We start from the raw sequence: 17,883 nt of genomic DNA, 5'->3' as shown, positions 1-17,883 counted from the left end.
CAGGCAGTCCCTCTGGTGAATCGATTGAAGGTGCCCGCCGCTTACAGGTCTGAATATCACCTGAATTTCGGTTTGCTTGGCACATTGGTATGCGAACGGCTGAGTATTCGATTCTGTTCAAAATGCAGTATGGAAACTGCTAGATTTTTCTACTAAAGTCGTAATAAAAAAGGTATAAAAAATACTAGTTGCAGCTTTAAATAAAAAAAATTTACTTGGAAATTTAATTGAATTTGAATGTGAATTCTACTGATTGTCGAATAATTTGGACGTAGGGGTTCATCTAACAGACTTCCAATATTATGACACTATTTTGATTTAATATTGACAAAACATTTTGTGTTGAAGAAAAACAAATTACGAGGGTTTGAGTATAATCCCAGTTAAAAATCCTCATTAAAACTGTAGTCTTTCATTTGTCGATAACTTATAGATTGCGGTGCGTGTGTTAAATATTATTAGCCTTCTTTTTATAACCCACCGGGTTGGGTCTAGTGGTTAACGCGTCTTCCCAAATCAGCTGATTTGGAAGTCGAGAGTTACAGGGTTCAAGTCCTAGTAAATCCAGTTATTTTTCCACGGATTTGAATACTAGATCGTGGATACCGGTGTTCTTTGGTGGTTAGGTTTCAATTAACCACACATCTCAGGAATGGTCGAACTGAAACTGTGCAAGACTACAACAATTCATTTACACTCACACATACCATCCTCATTCATCCTCTGAAGAATTATCTAAACGGTAGTTACCGGAGGCTAAACAGGAAAAAGAAAGCCTTCTTTTTATGAAATAATGTCGTTATTTTGTCTTTGAGTAATATCATTCGTTCTAGGAATAAACTTTAATATTATTCTCAGAACGTCAGAGTTATTTGCATTTGCTTTAATACTTTACAGGATTATTTTTCCGCTGCAGTTTACTCTATTTAATTCATACTCGTTTATTTGTAATTTATTCTGTTTCAATGAAACTATCATACTTCTGTATAAAACTGTGACAGCTAAGATAATCTAATGTAGTCACGCAAAACTTTTATAACAAATATTTATAACAAGAGTTATTTATAACTCTTGTAGTTATTGATTTTAAAATACATACTTATTATAAAAGCTGATAGTTTCATTGCGGACTTTAATCTGCATGTGTGCTGCAATTCTGTTAAAAATTATTATATATTTTTATGGTCGATTAAAATTCTCAAATAAATTCAGAAGATCTTTCAGTCGTTTATTTATTTTAAGAGTGTCTGGCACATTTTTGTCTTACCTTGAACCCAGTAGAGACCTAAAAGTATTTTATAGGTCAGTTTCTTCAGCCCTCCTGTGTTTTTTTTTTTAACATGTTAGAAATTTCTATCTTCGAAAGGTTAAATAAAAACACTGTTTATTGAATTTTATTTTCGTTGAAGTTTTCGAAATCCATCTGTAGATCCTTCAGCATGATTAAGAAGTAAATAAAACAATTTATAGTATAGATTTTTTTTCTAATTGTACTGCAAGATAACAATATTTGCGTTTTGAAATGCGCGAGCAACATTTATTTGTAATGAATTTATTTTACGAACTGCTATCTTTAAAAAAAAGAGCATTTTAAGCATAAATATTTATGATTAATTTTCTTTTTGACGATTATTTCATCGTTCTTAGAATTATGTTCTACTCTTTATTATTACTGAACTGTATTTTGAAACTCCACAGTATTTATTTTACTTACCATATTTATTTATTTATCTTACCATATTTATTTTGAGTTATGTGTAAACAAACGGTTCTGAAGTTAAAAAAATCATGTGCGCAGATTATAAAAACAGCATTCTGCAAAGCAATACGGACTGATATTATGACTTATCTGCCGGATGTTTTTATATTTAACTAGCTGTACCCGCCACGCTTCGCTGTGGCACATTGTGGTTGCATGGATGAGAAATGAGAAACAAAACAAAGCATACGGTTCATAGAAGTTTAATTTTGCAATACTTGTGGATATACAATATTTTTTTGTTTTTCCACTGTCTGCGTAGATATAAAGGCTATCTGGTTTGCCAACTCGGGAACACGCAACATACAGTTGCCCATGTGAGAAGCAATCCGCATCTAAATCTAAACCACACAATTCTAAAGATTGACCTTGAGCTTTATTGATTGTGATTGCAAATGCCAATCGAATTGGGAATTGCAATCTTTTAAATTAAAATGGTGTATCGGTCGGGATTATGGGTATTCGAGGAATGAGGACATCTTCACCTTTGAAAGGCCCCGTTAAAATCGTTGCTTCCACTACGTTATTCATCAATTTCTTAACTGCAAGTCACGTGCCGTTGCAGAGTTTTGGCTGATTAATATTCCGTAACAGGATAATTGGCACACCTATTTTCAATTTTAATATGTGTGGTGTCATCCCTGGCAGATCTAGTGAGTTTAAAAATTCCGTTGCATAATTAAATACTTCATCTGCTTCCACAACGGTGTCTATCGACTGTATGTAATTTCCTCACTTTGAATGCTGGATTGAATATCATTATTACGTTGATAGACATCTTTATTCTTTGTGGCAAGGATAGCTCGTTCACTGAGCCGATCGTGATTTCTATGATTAATTTGAATATCAGGAAATACTTTTTCGATCAGTTCTTTCGATGTTACTAAATTACAAAAATTATCAGGAAATGACATTCGTCTAGACGTCTCATCGACTGGCAGCTGTCCGTTTCCAATGTCCAATAACTGTCGTGAGAATGCCTCATCTGATGGATCATTCTGCAACTGGACACGCATATTCGTAGTCAACTGCAATGTACGTATGTGTCGCCACAGTGTTGAATATTTCAGGCAAGCATTTATTTCATCTGCTGGTGTCGATCGAGAAATTACAGGCAATGTTTGTCTAAAATCTCCTGCGAGCAATATCAAAGTATTCCCGAATGGTTGAACGTTTCCACGCAAATCTCGTAACGATCGATCAAGAGCTTTAAGCGATTTTTTATGTGCCATCGTGCATTCATCCCAGACAATGAGTTTACATTTTTGTAATACTTTTCCCATACAGAATGCTTTGGAAATATTGCACGTGGGAGTCTCAATGATTTGCATGTTTAATGGCAACTTCAGAGCTGAATGCGCAGTCCTTCCACCTGGTAACAATGTCGCAGCTATTCCAGACGAAGCAAGAGCTAAGGCTTTGTCATTTTTTGATCGAACCGTTGCTAGAATCAGTCTAATGAGGAATGTTTTCCCAGTTCCTCCTGGCGCATCCAAGAAGAAGGTCCCCCCAACTCCGTCATTTATCATTTGCATTATGCGATCATAAATGCCTTTCTGTTAACGCGTTAATTTGGAAATGTTTGATTGGACATATGACTGAAGATCACCAATGTTGTAACTCTGTTCCCGGCGTAAATCCACATCAAATGAAGCAATCGCAGCTCGGGTGGTTGCTGGCATTCCCAGTTGACTAAGAAGTTTATTTGCATTAGCTAAGCACTTGTCTTCAATATTTATCAATGCTTCGTTGTAAATGCCTTCTGTATATTCAGACAAAAGTGAATATTTAACCTAACAAAGGATTTTTTGGTCATTATGTAGGGATATTATTTTTTGTGTATTTGGTTATTTCGACTTTTTTTGTTTGCATAGTCTTAAGTCTAGCTGGGCTATAAGAAGGTTGGGTGTTTTAATTATTTACTGTAAGTCATCCTTCTTGGTGGCTTTTCTTTTTGTTTTGGTGTTTTTTTTGTTTTTTTTTTTAATAAAATACAGATGTTTTAGCTGTTAAATATAATTCAAAGAAATTTGTTACTTAATCAGTTGTGATTTTGTTTACATTGGCAACGGCCATACGGGCTCTTTGTGATTGGTCGTTGTGTTTGACAGCGGCCATCTTGCATTGATCTGATTGGTTTTCCTTTGTTTACATTTCCAAATTAAAAATGCACAAATTAAAAATAGATAGATAGATTTAGATGAAAACAATCTTTGATGAGGGTTATATATCGTGCTTAAATTTGAGCTCAATCAGTGCAGAACATTTTGAGTTTTTGAAGCGTACACAAATGAACTTAACATTTATATATATATATATATATATATATATATATATATATAGATTTGTAGGACTCTGAAATGCAGCAATTTTCCATAACACTCGATATTACCCCGTAAACTAATGCGGTGTTCGTTGTGATAATTATTGATAAATTTGATTGCATGTAGGTTATATTTTTGTTAGTACAGCGTTTTCAAATTACCCACCGGGTTGGTCCTAGTGGTGAATGCGTTTTCCCAAATCAGCTGATTTGGAAGTCAAGAGTTCCAGCGTTCAAGTCCTAGTAAAGTCAGTAATTTTTACACGGATTTGAATTCTAGATCGTGGATACCGGTGTTCTTTGGTGGTTGGGTTTTAACCACACATCTCAGGAATGGTCGAACTGAGACTGTACAAAATTACACTAATACATATCCTCTGAAGTATTATCTGAACGGTAATTATCGGAGACTAAACAGGAAAGAAAGAAGAAGCGTTTTCAAATTACTTAAAATGGCGTATTAGGTCGATATTTTTCCTCCTTAATTAAATTGATTTCCAAAACTTTTATCAACAATATGTAATCTTATTTGCCAACTTTGGATTATACGTTTTAACTGAATCTTTTATATTACGTCATAGTTGCCGACTTCCACGCTAGTGTTAAATTCTGCGTTTCATCCAAATATTCAGTTATAATTACGGTGTGTTGAACATTTTTCACGCGTTTCTAAATTTCGAATCACTGTTCTATGAATTTTATTTATTTAGTTAAACAACAGGCTGACGCCCGATAACAATTACTGATGGGTGATAATGTGTTTATACCACGTCTTAGAAGGATTCGAACCGGATAAAAGAGAGAACCATATCACCAAGTAAATTGGCATTTTTATTTACATTTTTATGTTCTACAAATCGGTGCTAAATTAAAAAAAAATTGATGTGGATACCACAGAACTTCCTTGTACTCCGCCTATTCAATTTGCATATACACATTTTTGCTGCACTTCATTTAAACTTATTTCATTTGAAAGTGAGATACGATCCACCGATTCTTTAATAAAAGAGGACAGTTACGAACGTGCTCTGAAATATTAGTTTTTATTAACATCAAATATTTATACAATTATTAATTCAATAATCTTACCTGAAATATTAGGTTAGAGTAAAATTCCCTTTATTACTCCTTAAATAAACGTAAGTCATATCTATATAATACTACGTTTTTTTAAATTATTATAATGTAACCATTAACAAAAACGAAACAGGAGACGGTCCTTAAATTTTATAGCAATATTTGGAATGTTGAGGATCTTTCCTAAGTTTTATCTGGTTATCAAGTAGACTGAAACAAATACATAAATAAAAATAATTATTTATTATTTTTTTTAATAAATATACAATTTTTAGAAGATTTTGCTAAGAAAATCCAAAAATAAAATCGATTCTAAATTATAATTTGCAATTAATATTAAATAATCAGATGTTTCACCAAATCTAATGTAGACATCACATGACTTCCTTATATGCCTATTAAATTACATTTACACATTTTTAAAAGTACATAAAATTTTATTTCACTAATTGTTATTATTGAATTATTATTTATTGTAAAACTTCTTTTAAAATGACAGGCTAATAATTTATAATTTTTTTATTAATAAAAAAATATATTTAAATTAAAAAAAAAAGGAAATGAAGTTGCATTAGAACCGATGTGCCTTCCCCTTGTTTTATTTAAGATCCAATATTATCATTAATTAAACTTTTATTTGGCTATACCTTTGGAAGTAATGAAAATCAGTATCCGTTATGATATATCGTTGAAAAGCTCTCAATTAGGGCTTATCACTACAATTAAGAAAACTTCCAAAATCCAATTTTTTTTTTGGATTTTGAACATTTTTGGTCAAGTCGATTGCAATCAAAAGGGGAGATGCACAGTTAGATGTTACAATAGTCCTAAATCCCAAATTTCAACATACTACGGCTAATCGATTTTGAGTTATGCGATATACATAAGTACAAACGTTACGCCGAAACTAGTCAAAATGGATATTTCCGTTGAAATCTGAAAACCGAAATTTTTCGCGATTAGATTACATTACATTACTTCCATGAAAGTAAAAAATTAAAACGATCATGTCGGGTATATAGTTTTTATTATAAAAAATAATTTATTTACATAAAACATACAAAAATGTTAATATAACATTAAAGTTTTAATCATTATAAGTTTGAGCACTTGTTTTCCTATACTATGTGTTCAGCTGGATTGCATCACACGCGGTAGGCATAGCGGAGGGATCAGCTGGCGCGTGACGATCGTTTTTTCTCTGTCGACTCCTCATCCCGAAGCCTGCGTTAAGAAGCCTTCGCTTCAACTACCAGTCAATTTAATAAGTCTGACGCCAACTTGAAAAAAATTGCAGTTTTTTTTTTTAGTACGGTATTAATAAAACCAATATTTTATTAAAACAAATATATATGTATTTATATATTTAAAAAAAAATAAAACTATATATACATAGTTTAGTGTGTTTTTTAGAGAATGTAAGACCGTCATCTAGGAACTTTCCTTATAAACGGTTGGCCCGCTGATTTGTAGCTAGCTTTTCGATCAGTCGATCTCATTTAATTTCTGGGGAGCGTTATTTTTCCTCACTATTTTATCCACCTTATATCTTTCAAAATTAAACAAGTTTTGAAGTATGCCCGAGATCATAATAAATTCAAATAGTAACAAATAAAAAATAAAAAAATTTCAACGTTTAATTCGAATTGATACCACCTTCCCTTCTTTTAATGATATCTTTTAAAAAAAGCAAATATAAATGTACAGAGCGTTTCATAATGTTTTTAGGAGTTACAAAAATTCAGTACAAAAAAGTATTTCACTTACCTAAATGAAAGTTGTACGAGATGATGCAGGGACTCAAACAGTTTTTGTTAAAATCTATAAATGTTTAATATGTGCTCCTCTGGTGAACGGCACACAGCAACACGAAAGTCTAGCTCTTGCCAAACTCGTTCTAACATGTCATTTTCGATATAGTTGATTGCATTGAAAGAAATGGCATGGCGTGAGGTCTAGTGATCTTGGTGGCCACAGCATAATATGTTGGTCTTCTTCAGACGCACGTCCTATCCAGCGCCGAGGTAATGTTGTGTTAAGGTACTGTCGAACCTCGTTATGCAAATGGGCAGGACAACCATCTTGCTGGAAAATGAAGTCGTTGAGTAGCTGAGGCATAAGCCATAATTGTAACATAATCAGGTATATCATGCCGGTTACTGTCGTTTCCATACAAAAGAACGGCCCATGCACTGCCTCACGAGAGATCGCACAAAAAACGTTAACTTTTGGAGAATCCCGAATGTGTTCCACATAAGCGTGTGGGTTTTCAGTTCCCCAAACTAGCACGTTATGACGGTTTACTTTGCCGATTTTGACGGGCTGCGAATGAAACTTGCACGCACACGTTCGACATTGACTTCTGAGGTTGAGGTTGGACGACCAGTTGATTTTCCCTTGCACAAAAAACCAGTTTCACTGAATTGTTTATACCATGTACGTATTGAATTGTCACTTGGTGGTTCCTTATGAAATTTCAACCGAAACACACGTTGCCAGAAATTACTGACTGTAACAAGTGAAATACTAACACACAAAACGACTTCTCGCTTCCCGTGGCAGCCATTTTCTCTACTGTCGACGCCTAACGAGAAAATGATTTACTAACTGCCTAGTATATGTGGAAAAAACTATTTGAAGTACTCTTTCGTACAGTACTTGTTTTATTCTTATGAGTGAAATAGTTTTTTGTTAATGAATTTTCGAAACTGCGAAGAACATTATGAAACGCCCTGTATTTGGACGTTAGCCTCTGAAATAAATAAATGTACAAATTTATCTATTCAGGAAATAATACATTAATTATTTAATTCCGTAATTAAATAAGTAATTTTTGTATTATAATTCATTAAGCGTTTCTTCAGATCAGGTTTAGTTTTACCCGATACATTTTTTTTAATTTTCGGTTATAGTTGTTCTTATGAAAATGACTAATATTTTTCTATGAAATTAGGTATTTCATAGAAATTTAAAAATAGAATGTCTACATAATTATAGTCATTACTTCTGTAATCGTATTATTTTTTTATTTAAACAGTATCATTCGTAATACTAATGTCTTGTATGGAAGTTATTTATTTATAACTTCTCTTTAATAATAAATTATTATTTTAAGAAGCACGTGCAGTTATAAAATTATTACGTAATGTGCGATTCATTTTTATTGCTAGACATTTATATATTTTTTCTATCTTTATTAGCAGTTATATTGTGTTAATAACAAGTAATTGCTGTACGCCTATCTGATAAAATTTTAATTTATTTCTGCTTGAACTTTTCTACTCTCTTAATATTTAGTTCTGTTAGAAAAACTCTGCGATGAACAGACCGTATCAAATTTAGTTGTGTGAAATAATTTTATATTTTTTTATGTTGCGTTAGAAGGATGTGTTTATTAATCTAACGTAGTATTAAATATCCGGTGGTGGTATGGTTTTTGATTTGTGTGTAGAAACCACGTTTGTGTTTTACGTAAAACATTAGAGCTAACTAAAAGTTGTATTGGAAAATGCGTTCTGAATTAACTCTCTATTGTTAAAATCATTTGTTTCCGGTAAGTAATGAATAAATTATAATAATTTTTAATTAAATTTTTATTATATTATAGAATGTTCATTATATTTTATGTTAATGTACGTTATGTACCCACCGGGTTGGTCTAGTCTTGGTGGTTGGCTTTTAATTAACCACACATCTCAGGAATTGTCGACATGAGACTGTGAAAGACTGCACTTCATTTAGATTAATACATATCATCCTCTGAAGTAATACCTTATGGTGGTTCCGGAGGTTAAACAGAAAAAGAAACATAAATGAAGGTTTGGTCTAGTGGTGAATTGGTCATTGCAAATGAGGTGATTTTGAAATCGAGAGTTCTAAGATTCAAATCCTAGAAAAGGCAGTTACTTTTATAGGGGTTTGAATACTAGTTCGTGGATGCCGGTCTTTCATGGTTGGGTTACAATTAACCGCACATTTCAGGAATGGTCGACCTGATACACTGTACAAGATTACATTTCATTTACACTCATACATGTCATCCTCATTCATCCTCTGAAGTAATACCTGACGGTGGTTCCAGAGGCTAAACGGAAAAAAAAGAAGTGTACATAATGTAATAAATATGCACTTTTTTTTAATTTAAAAAATCTACGTCTGTATTTATTTGGTGATATTTAGTTTTAGGTATACGTTAATTGTGTTTCTTACATGTATTGAGCAAGTTGATATTTGACGAAAGATAAGATTTTTAAACGATGTATAAAAAAAATATTTCACTTTTAGTTATTCTTTTAAATGTAAAAGAAAATTGATTAATGATGAATGGATTAGAGCCCGGCCGATTCATTCGTTTTTTAGTTAGGGATGGATAGTCGTAAATGAGTATCTTAAGCGGATTGGAGGTGTTGATAATTCCCGTGCAAAATGAAAAAAAGGTCAATATTTATGTTAACAACTAAAATGGATTAGCTTTTGTATAAGAAGTATATAAAGTATAAACATTTATTTTTCGAAATGATTTCAGTAAATAAAAGCAATTTTTCTTAAATGGAAAGCAAACTTTTGTTCTATGAAATGACGTCCAAGTCGTTTCAAGATAACGGTAGATTTTGGAATGAACCCATCGGGTTGATCTAATGTTGAACTCGTCATCGAAAATCAGCTGATTTCGAAGGCCAGAGTTCTAATCCTAGTAAAGGCAAATATTTTTAAACGGAGTGAATACTGGATTGTAAATACCGGTGTTCTTTGGTGGTTGGGTTACAGTTAACCACACATCTCAGGAATAGTTAACCTGAGACTGTACAATACTTCATTTACATTCATACATATCATCATCTGAAGTAATACCATACGGTAGTTCCAGAGGCTAAACAGAAGAAAAAACTGTCGGAATGGTTTTGTTAATGATTATATTTAGTTTCCATAATCGCTGAACCATAACGAGCAGATAGTAAAAGGCTGGGGAATATATTAGTGCAGATGCAAATATTGATTGTAGATTTTACGTTGGTTAGTCTCGGGTTGATAAAAATTACTCGACAGTTCAAGATTAAGATTTAGATCAAAAATGTGTGAAAACTTAAAATATTATGTGTTTGTTATATTATTTGGATGGTATTGTTCATTCGTATCTCATGACTACTAAAATTCCGCATAATTAAGATCATTGTATTATCAGATATGCTGACAATCGTAATTTGTATAACCGACGCGAGTAAATTGCTTTGTATTTGCCGTTTGTATATAGAGTGCATATAATATAAGTTAAACAAACTATTCCGTGCAATTTTAGGAATTAATGAAAAATGAACTAAACAATGTAGCGCCCGTTGATTTTTTTCAAACATTAGTGTAGATACTGGTTACTGATCTTGAATGAACACGTTGGCGCGATGTAACGGTGGGGGGGTCGTCAGTTGAGCAGTGGCTACCGTGCAGGAGAAAGCGATGAGCTTGCTTTCATGAAAATGGATCTGCTATTACTTTTGGTAGAAGTTTCGTTTAGAGAACGGCCGTGATCCTCCTAATAAATACTCTATTAAACGTCGATAGCAGTTGTTTAAGGATGTAGGAAGTGTAATACACAAAAAAGGGTACGGCAAACCTCCCGTTTGCGCGGAAGTTGCGTTATATCTTTTTTCCTTTCTGTTCTAACCGATTTCTTAACCTCAACGTAATTATTACATCCACCCAAAATTATGTTTTATTTATTCCAATCTTTGTCGTGCTCTACAGTTTTTATCTTTTACCCAACCATCTATTACTATTACAAGAAAATCTGGTTTGTACCATATGGCTTCCTTGTACGCCTATTAAATTACATAATACACTTTTTTTTTTAAATGAAAAGTACATAAAATGTTATTTCGTTAATAACTTCTGATACTTTTCTTTTTTTATTATTATGAAATTATTTATCGTAATTTTTTTTACAATCAGTGGTTAATAATTATTAACAGTCTAATAATTATTAACATATTACAGTCTCGCACTAAGATATCTTACGAATATCATTCTAATTGTTAAATTTATTTTCATAGTTGTAAACTTTTCTCTTTGCTCGCGCTAATGTGCTTTTAATTTTGCTTTTTTAATTTTACTGCCCAAATAGCAAAATTTGGCAACTTCTGATTTATTGTGATCTCTTATCTTCATATTTAAGATAAAAATATTTAACTCCCGATCCAAATCTTTCACGAATAATTTCTAATCAGTACAATTTAAAAAGAAATGTAACTATGATTATAAAAAAAATACAACCATTTAATTAATAATATTTGCACGTTATTTTATTTTACTTGAAATCAATAGTCACGTTTTATCTTAAAATAAGAATTGTTTAAAGCGTTAAAAGAGAATTAACTAAAAATTTATGAAATTACACAAGTTACTAGTTAAGATATGTTTTTTTACTTTCCCGTCTAGATAGCGCTATATCAGAGCTATAGTCTAGAAGGGATAGTATTGTAATCGGTTATGTAATGTAAAGTATTGTAATTTGGGCATATGCGGTTTTCACCGGATCTTTACGTTTTAACGCCTAAGAAACCCGATAAAAATTTTCCGGATGTTAATGTTCCTAAGTACGTGTATGTGTTCGGTGTCGGGCTCTAAATCACCTTATATCAACAGAACTACTGGACAGAGTTTGACCAGACTTGGTCAGAATTACTTAAATGTTCAACTTAAAAGGTCAAGGGAGTGAGGGTGTAGAGCAGGGTTACCCTCAGCATTACGAGATTTCGCCTAATTAAGGTCATACTTTTGTTAGGCACATTTGTTAACGATTAAAATTTCCAAAATCGCACTCTCACCCACCAAAAAAAAACCGGTCTAAACTACTGCTATGTTGTGACGTTACAGATGAGCGGTAGAATTAAATAAATAAATAATATTTAAAGTGTAAAAATGTAACTCGGTCTGGCCGGGTCTTGAATTCGATCGCCCGGTTGACTAGGTGCATGGTGCGTTAAGCCTCGTGGCTACACCAGTGTGCCGATCATACAAGCGAAATTTGTTCTAAATTGTAAAATTACATTATATTAGTTAGTGCCGACTGTCACCGCTAGTACCGCCACATCTGCGCGAATTAAATACGGTATGCGCGCGCACTATATTTAGAATCATTAAATTAAATAAACGAAAAAAATATTTGTATTTAAATAAAATTATAAATTTTTTAAATTGTGTGTAAGCCGTGCATCAGAAACAATCCACAGTTGTAGAACTTTGCCGGAAGGCGGCGTTAGCCGCGTGACGGGAAAGTCCTACATCTGTGTTATCAGTTTCAGTTTTCTCTGTATTCAATTTATACTAAAACAGTTATGTTATTTTTGTTTGCTCATTTATTTTGTTTTGTTACCATATATATATATATATATATATATATATATATATATATATATATATATATATATATATATATATACATACATACACACATACACACACACATACACCTTTGTGCTATTCTGAGCGAAATTGTTTACCTAAACCATATCTTTTGGCACACAGTTCGATAGTGTGTTTGTACATTTACTTTGCTCAAAATAATGTTTTTTGTTCGTTTGTTTTATTTTTTTAATTGCTCTGTTCCTAAGAAATTCTATCACCGTTAAAATTTTCTATTTATAAGAATATTCATCTCTTAATGGTTGATTTACAGTTGTTTGTCAGTTAGATGGGATCGATTTAATTTTTATTTTACCATGAAGCGATCTAATGACGTAGTTTTAATTATTACAAGGCTATTTTTATTTGTTTGCCGATTTGTACAGAATTAACCACAAAAGCTCTATATACTGTGCTATTGCTATGTTAATAATTGACTAATTTGAAGAATTGGGAAACTAGAAGTTTTATCTATAAAGTTGTTATTTTAAAGTAATGTTTGTTTGATTTTTTACATTACATTTACTTCCATATTTGAATTTATCAAGGATAAGGTTTCCTTTTTTATTATATTGTGGTTCTAAGGCTTATCTTCCGATTAGAATTCACTGTTTTGAACTTATTGTTAAGTTCGTTATATGAAACGTAGTTTGCTTCATTCATTCGACTGCACGTTTGAATAATTATTGTATTTGATATGGTAATACGTATTCTAGTCCCAATAGAAAAAACTAAACTACACATTTCGTTTTTAAATTTATTTATTGGATTGTTTTTAAAATTTATTTATTCATTTCCTGTTCAATATTAAATGAGATGTTTTTGTTCATCGAATTGGATTTCGGGTAATTTAGTACCCGAAATCTAACCTTAATGTTTATTAAGGTAATTAAATAGTATTGTATATGTATTTGGTGACCCTGTTTACAGTTTTAATATTCTTAATCAATTTAATTTGTTAACCCTCAAGTAGGGAAAAAAATAAATAGTTGGGGTTGGGTTATCCTTAGATTTTTGTTCTGTCCATATCTTTAGAAAAATGTTATTTGAGTAATTAAAATTGTCGCGTGTTTAGTGAAAATGTTTACTAATTACTAATTATGGTTTAAAAACATAGGTAAAACAAGACAAAACATTAATAATAATGACAATGGTAATAATAATAATAATAATAATAATAATAGGAAACGACAATAATAAAATAAATTAAAACAGTAATTACAACCACAATAATAATCAGAATAATAACAGACAATAAAAAAATTTGATAATAATAATTCAAATAGACAACAAATGCCATTAACAAACAATCATAAATGTTAATAATAATAATAATAATAATAATAAACAGAGATTACATACAAAACAGTATTTAAAGTAATCGTCAGGATTTATTTATTCACAGGTAGATAAATAATGAAAACCAGAATTCAGTCCCATTCAAAAATGTCATTAGCATGACCGGTAATCTTAACACTTTTAACCACTAGTTAACCTCTTGTATTAACAACAATAGATATGACAAGTATAAAGTTCTTTTACTGCAAATACCTTTGCTTTTCACAAATAAAATTATCCGAACAATTTATGAATGAAATTTAGTACATTATCTCCTTTACTTATAGTCTTACTATAACTCACCGAACCATTTCTAGTTTTCATGTACTGGAATTACGTGTAACTTCACCGTAATTGCGTCGAACCTAAACTAAAAATTCCCTCCTTCACCGACCTCCTCGCAGAATACTCTCGCAGACTGACATATCATTACGTCTCGCAGAACTAATTTCAGTTGGTCTTCTCCGGAGTATTTATACTCCTATTTTCTTTACCTGTTGGACCAGATTCCAGTTGAGCGTGTGAACGATCGATCGAACCCTTTCGATCCCATGCGTTCCAAACTTGGGTCCGGTAACTCTTCTCACGGAAGAATGTCTGTTTATTGTGTGTCAGTAGGCAGTATTACAAAAGACGATTGTTAAACGGACCTGATTTCTTTACTAAAAAGGGTTTCTTTTAGCCAATACTCTGGTCCCTTATATAGGTCTTGTTATAATACTTTAGCGGGAAACTACTTAATTTAGCCGGGCCAATATTGACATCAGTTGAAACCGATTTCGTTGAGAAATTTAAAAATTTGTTAGTATTTTCTTTTTAAAACTGATAGTTGAGAAATATCGTATCGAGCTATTTCAGTTATTTTTAAAAATTTCCCTCTTGAATGTTAACGAACTTGTTCTCATGTAATGCTCTCGTGAACATTAATGATTTTTATTACAATTTTTTTATTAATTTATTACGGTACTCTTTTAAGGACTGCCAAGGTTTTTTTAACTATCTGGATAACATGCGAAGGTCCGCAAAAAAAGTGCAAAATGCAGATAGGTCTGTACTTTGCATTTGTATAAACAGAAAAAAATTAATAACACGTTAGTTTTTTACCTTGTGGGTTTTTTCTTTCGTGGAACGAATTAATAATCATAATAAGATTATTTAGAAGTTAAGATGTCAGCTTTAACCTTTTCTTTGATGTTCACTTTACCCGATCGTCAACCGCCGAAACTAAATTTAGAAAAGGATTCTAAGCTAGAGCTTGAATTTGCTTTTTGTAAAATGCGTGGTAGTCACGGTCAGAAACATCTCATCAATTAGGCTTGAGAAGTTATGTCAGTTCTTCACTTTGAATTTAATATGATATTTGATATTACTTGTAAGATATTTTTAAGGATACTGTCAGTCGAAAAAATATATAACGTTACGTTTTCATATTTTAACATCAACCAATATATTTTTAAATTTCCTGTTACCAGTGACAGCACCGATTTGATTTTGCCTATGACAAAGTACGAATATTTTTCTTTTATAGACAATTTTTTTTTTAATGATCTGAAACTATGATTACGGAAAGAATTTCCATTTTCGTGATTATAACGGCAGAAATAAAATTCATATTTTAAACGTTATACGATCCTAAAAAAAAAATTGGTTAGAAAATAATTATAAAAAAAATTGCTAGAAAATCTATAGAGAAGTTGATTCAAAATCTTTATGATTCCTTAAAATGTTATTTGTACGCGATTGCCAAAACGGGCATGTTTTACACATTTCAACTATAATGTGATATTTATCAGGTGTTCATTAGCATAGAGATTAGTACAAAACGTTTTATGCAGTGCTGATTTTATTTCTGAATAAGTCTATAGCTATTTTACGAAAGTAAGGGTTTTTACATAGATTTCATAAGAAAGCTACCTATTGTAATGGGTACCATGATTCGAATTCCGGAAAATTTAAACATATCTTCTTGCGTTTCACATCCGCTAGATCCCAAAAACCACCTTTTTTCTTGTGGACACGATAACTCCCGTAATATTGCGCCAGTCACTTTCAAATTGACACACAAATATAACGACCCAAAATCTCGGTCGAGTTCCTTAATGGCAAAATTGGACCTTGGGGGTGGAAGTGTGGGGACGTTTTCGAAAAAATAAAATATCGCTATAACTTTCTTATTAAGTAAAATATCGAATTCGTTTAAGTTCCTACTATTCCTTGGATAAGGACCTAAAACTTAGGTAAGTAAAATCTTTTTATATCACTCACCAACCATTGGCCCATGAAATGAAAAAAATAGGGTTTCGAAGACAAAAAAAAATCATACCTCCCTTATTAGATACAGTATCGAATCGGATTAAGGTGGTCGTTCGTCCTCTAAACATTACCTAAAACTTTTTGGCTGTAACAATTTTTGATATGACCAACCCTTATGGCAAGGAGATGACCAAAGTTTTGCTGGAATTGTAAGAAGATGGGACCTTGTTGTATGCTAAACATGTGAAACTTTATTTACATGCAACCATTGTCGTATTGAGTAAATTTGAAGTTTTTCTTAACTTTTAAGGTAGAAATCTTTTTTATCCCTTACTTAGTACCGGTGAAATCTACCCCCGCCTTCCGGCGTGCCGAAACGGATTTTTTAACTTAATGCATGATTTCTTCATCAAATAAAATTAACGACGATAAATGCAGACGACCAAAAGAATTTTTTGTCAAATTAGTTTTTGAGATTAAAAAAAATAACATTACGTTCAGCAGTAAATAATATATATATATATATACACACTAGTCGGCCCGTCTAGCTAGAACCTGGACCCTCGGAGCCCAGGCGGACCCGGAGCTAACTCAGGGTCTCCTTGGGGCTACAGAGCTCGCTTTGCTCGACATTCCGGTGTTACCAGGGTGACCGGCTGTCTGGACAACCGTAAAACTCGTTTCGGTCACCATTCCCGTCTACCTAGAGGACTCCGCTTCCTAGACCCCCGCACTGTTCGTTATCCTCATGATTGTAAGAATAATACTTATAACAGTTAAATTATTCAGACTTTATAGAATCCTGAAAAATAAACTAAATTACAAAAGACAGAATTAATAGTAACTACGGCAATTGAAGTTCACAGGACTTCTGACGAAGAAAACTTCACAATTTATTTCTTTGTCATGGTGGCAGAAATATTATAATGAAGTAAAAAGGTTGAAATATTTTTTTTTCCTTAATGGATATGTTTTTTCACAAGGTGAATATTTTTAATTTCTTATCCTTTATGGGCGCTAGGGCTTAAAACTTTTCCTGGGATAATTCGAATGTATCCTGCAAATTTGTTGAAAGCAATCGGTCAGTCGGTTTTTTCGTGATGCGATAACAAAGAAACAGACAAACTTTATATATTCACGCATACAAGCATTATCTTTTTAACGCTTATCTTTCTTTTTTCTTTTTTTTTTGAGATGAAATATATCTATCTAAAAACCATCTCAGTTATGCCAAGAAACATGATAAAAATTTGATTGCGATTGATCAAGTAGTTTTTTTCTTTATCCCGAACAAACAAAAACCCTTTTAAATAAAATACTTAAGATTTCATGATAGGAATTTAGACTGTCCTTTTTACGACAGAACAATGACAGACATCTGTAGTTGTATGTTAACATTTTCCTGTCAGGATATCTGTTGCATATTTATTGATAATGGTTTATTAGTTTCTTAGATTAAAAATAATTTTTTTATTTTATTAAATGGTTATTTAATAAAAATCAGTACTAAGATATCTGAGTACATGTTCTGATGTATTCTCAAACTATTGGATGCTATTACGTATAAAATAATCAAATATTTTTCATTAACTGGTCGAGGAAGCGAGGACAATTAGTTCACAAATAACTGGTTCACTTAATCGTATTTAGCCCTCCCATTATAAGTTGTCCACGTGAAAAAAAATAAAAAAGGAGCTGATATGCTATTCTTTGTGTACGGTTCGAATATATAACGTTA

General features: G+C 32.0%; 1 protein-coding gene across 8 annotated transcripts in view; it reads left to right on the top strand.

Annotated features, from left to right (window-relative positions):
* Window positions 1-17,883, top strand: part of LOC142318955 (uncharacterized) — a 231,678-nt gene that overhangs the window by 77,152 nt on the left and 136,643 nt on the right. The window contains exon 1 of one of the 8 annotated variants that reach the window (XM_075355650.1): window positions 8,599-8,712. The exons of the other annotated variants lie outside the window; for them this stretch is intronic. The gene's annotated coding sequence lies outside the window, so the exon portion shown is untranslated. Of the gene's footprint in view, window positions 1-8,598; window positions 8,713-17,883 lie in introns of those variants that run through there. 8 annotated transcript variants of the gene reach the window in all.

Source organism: Lycorma delicatula, chromosome 2 (genome assembly GCF_047948215.1).
Source record: "Lycorma delicatula isolate Av1 chromosome 2, ASM4794821v1, whole genome shotgun sequence".
NCBI lineage: Eukaryota > Metazoa > Arthropoda > Insecta > Hemiptera > Fulgoridae > Lycorma > Lycorma delicatula.
This window is presented reverse-complemented; position numbering and strand designations above follow the sequence as displayed.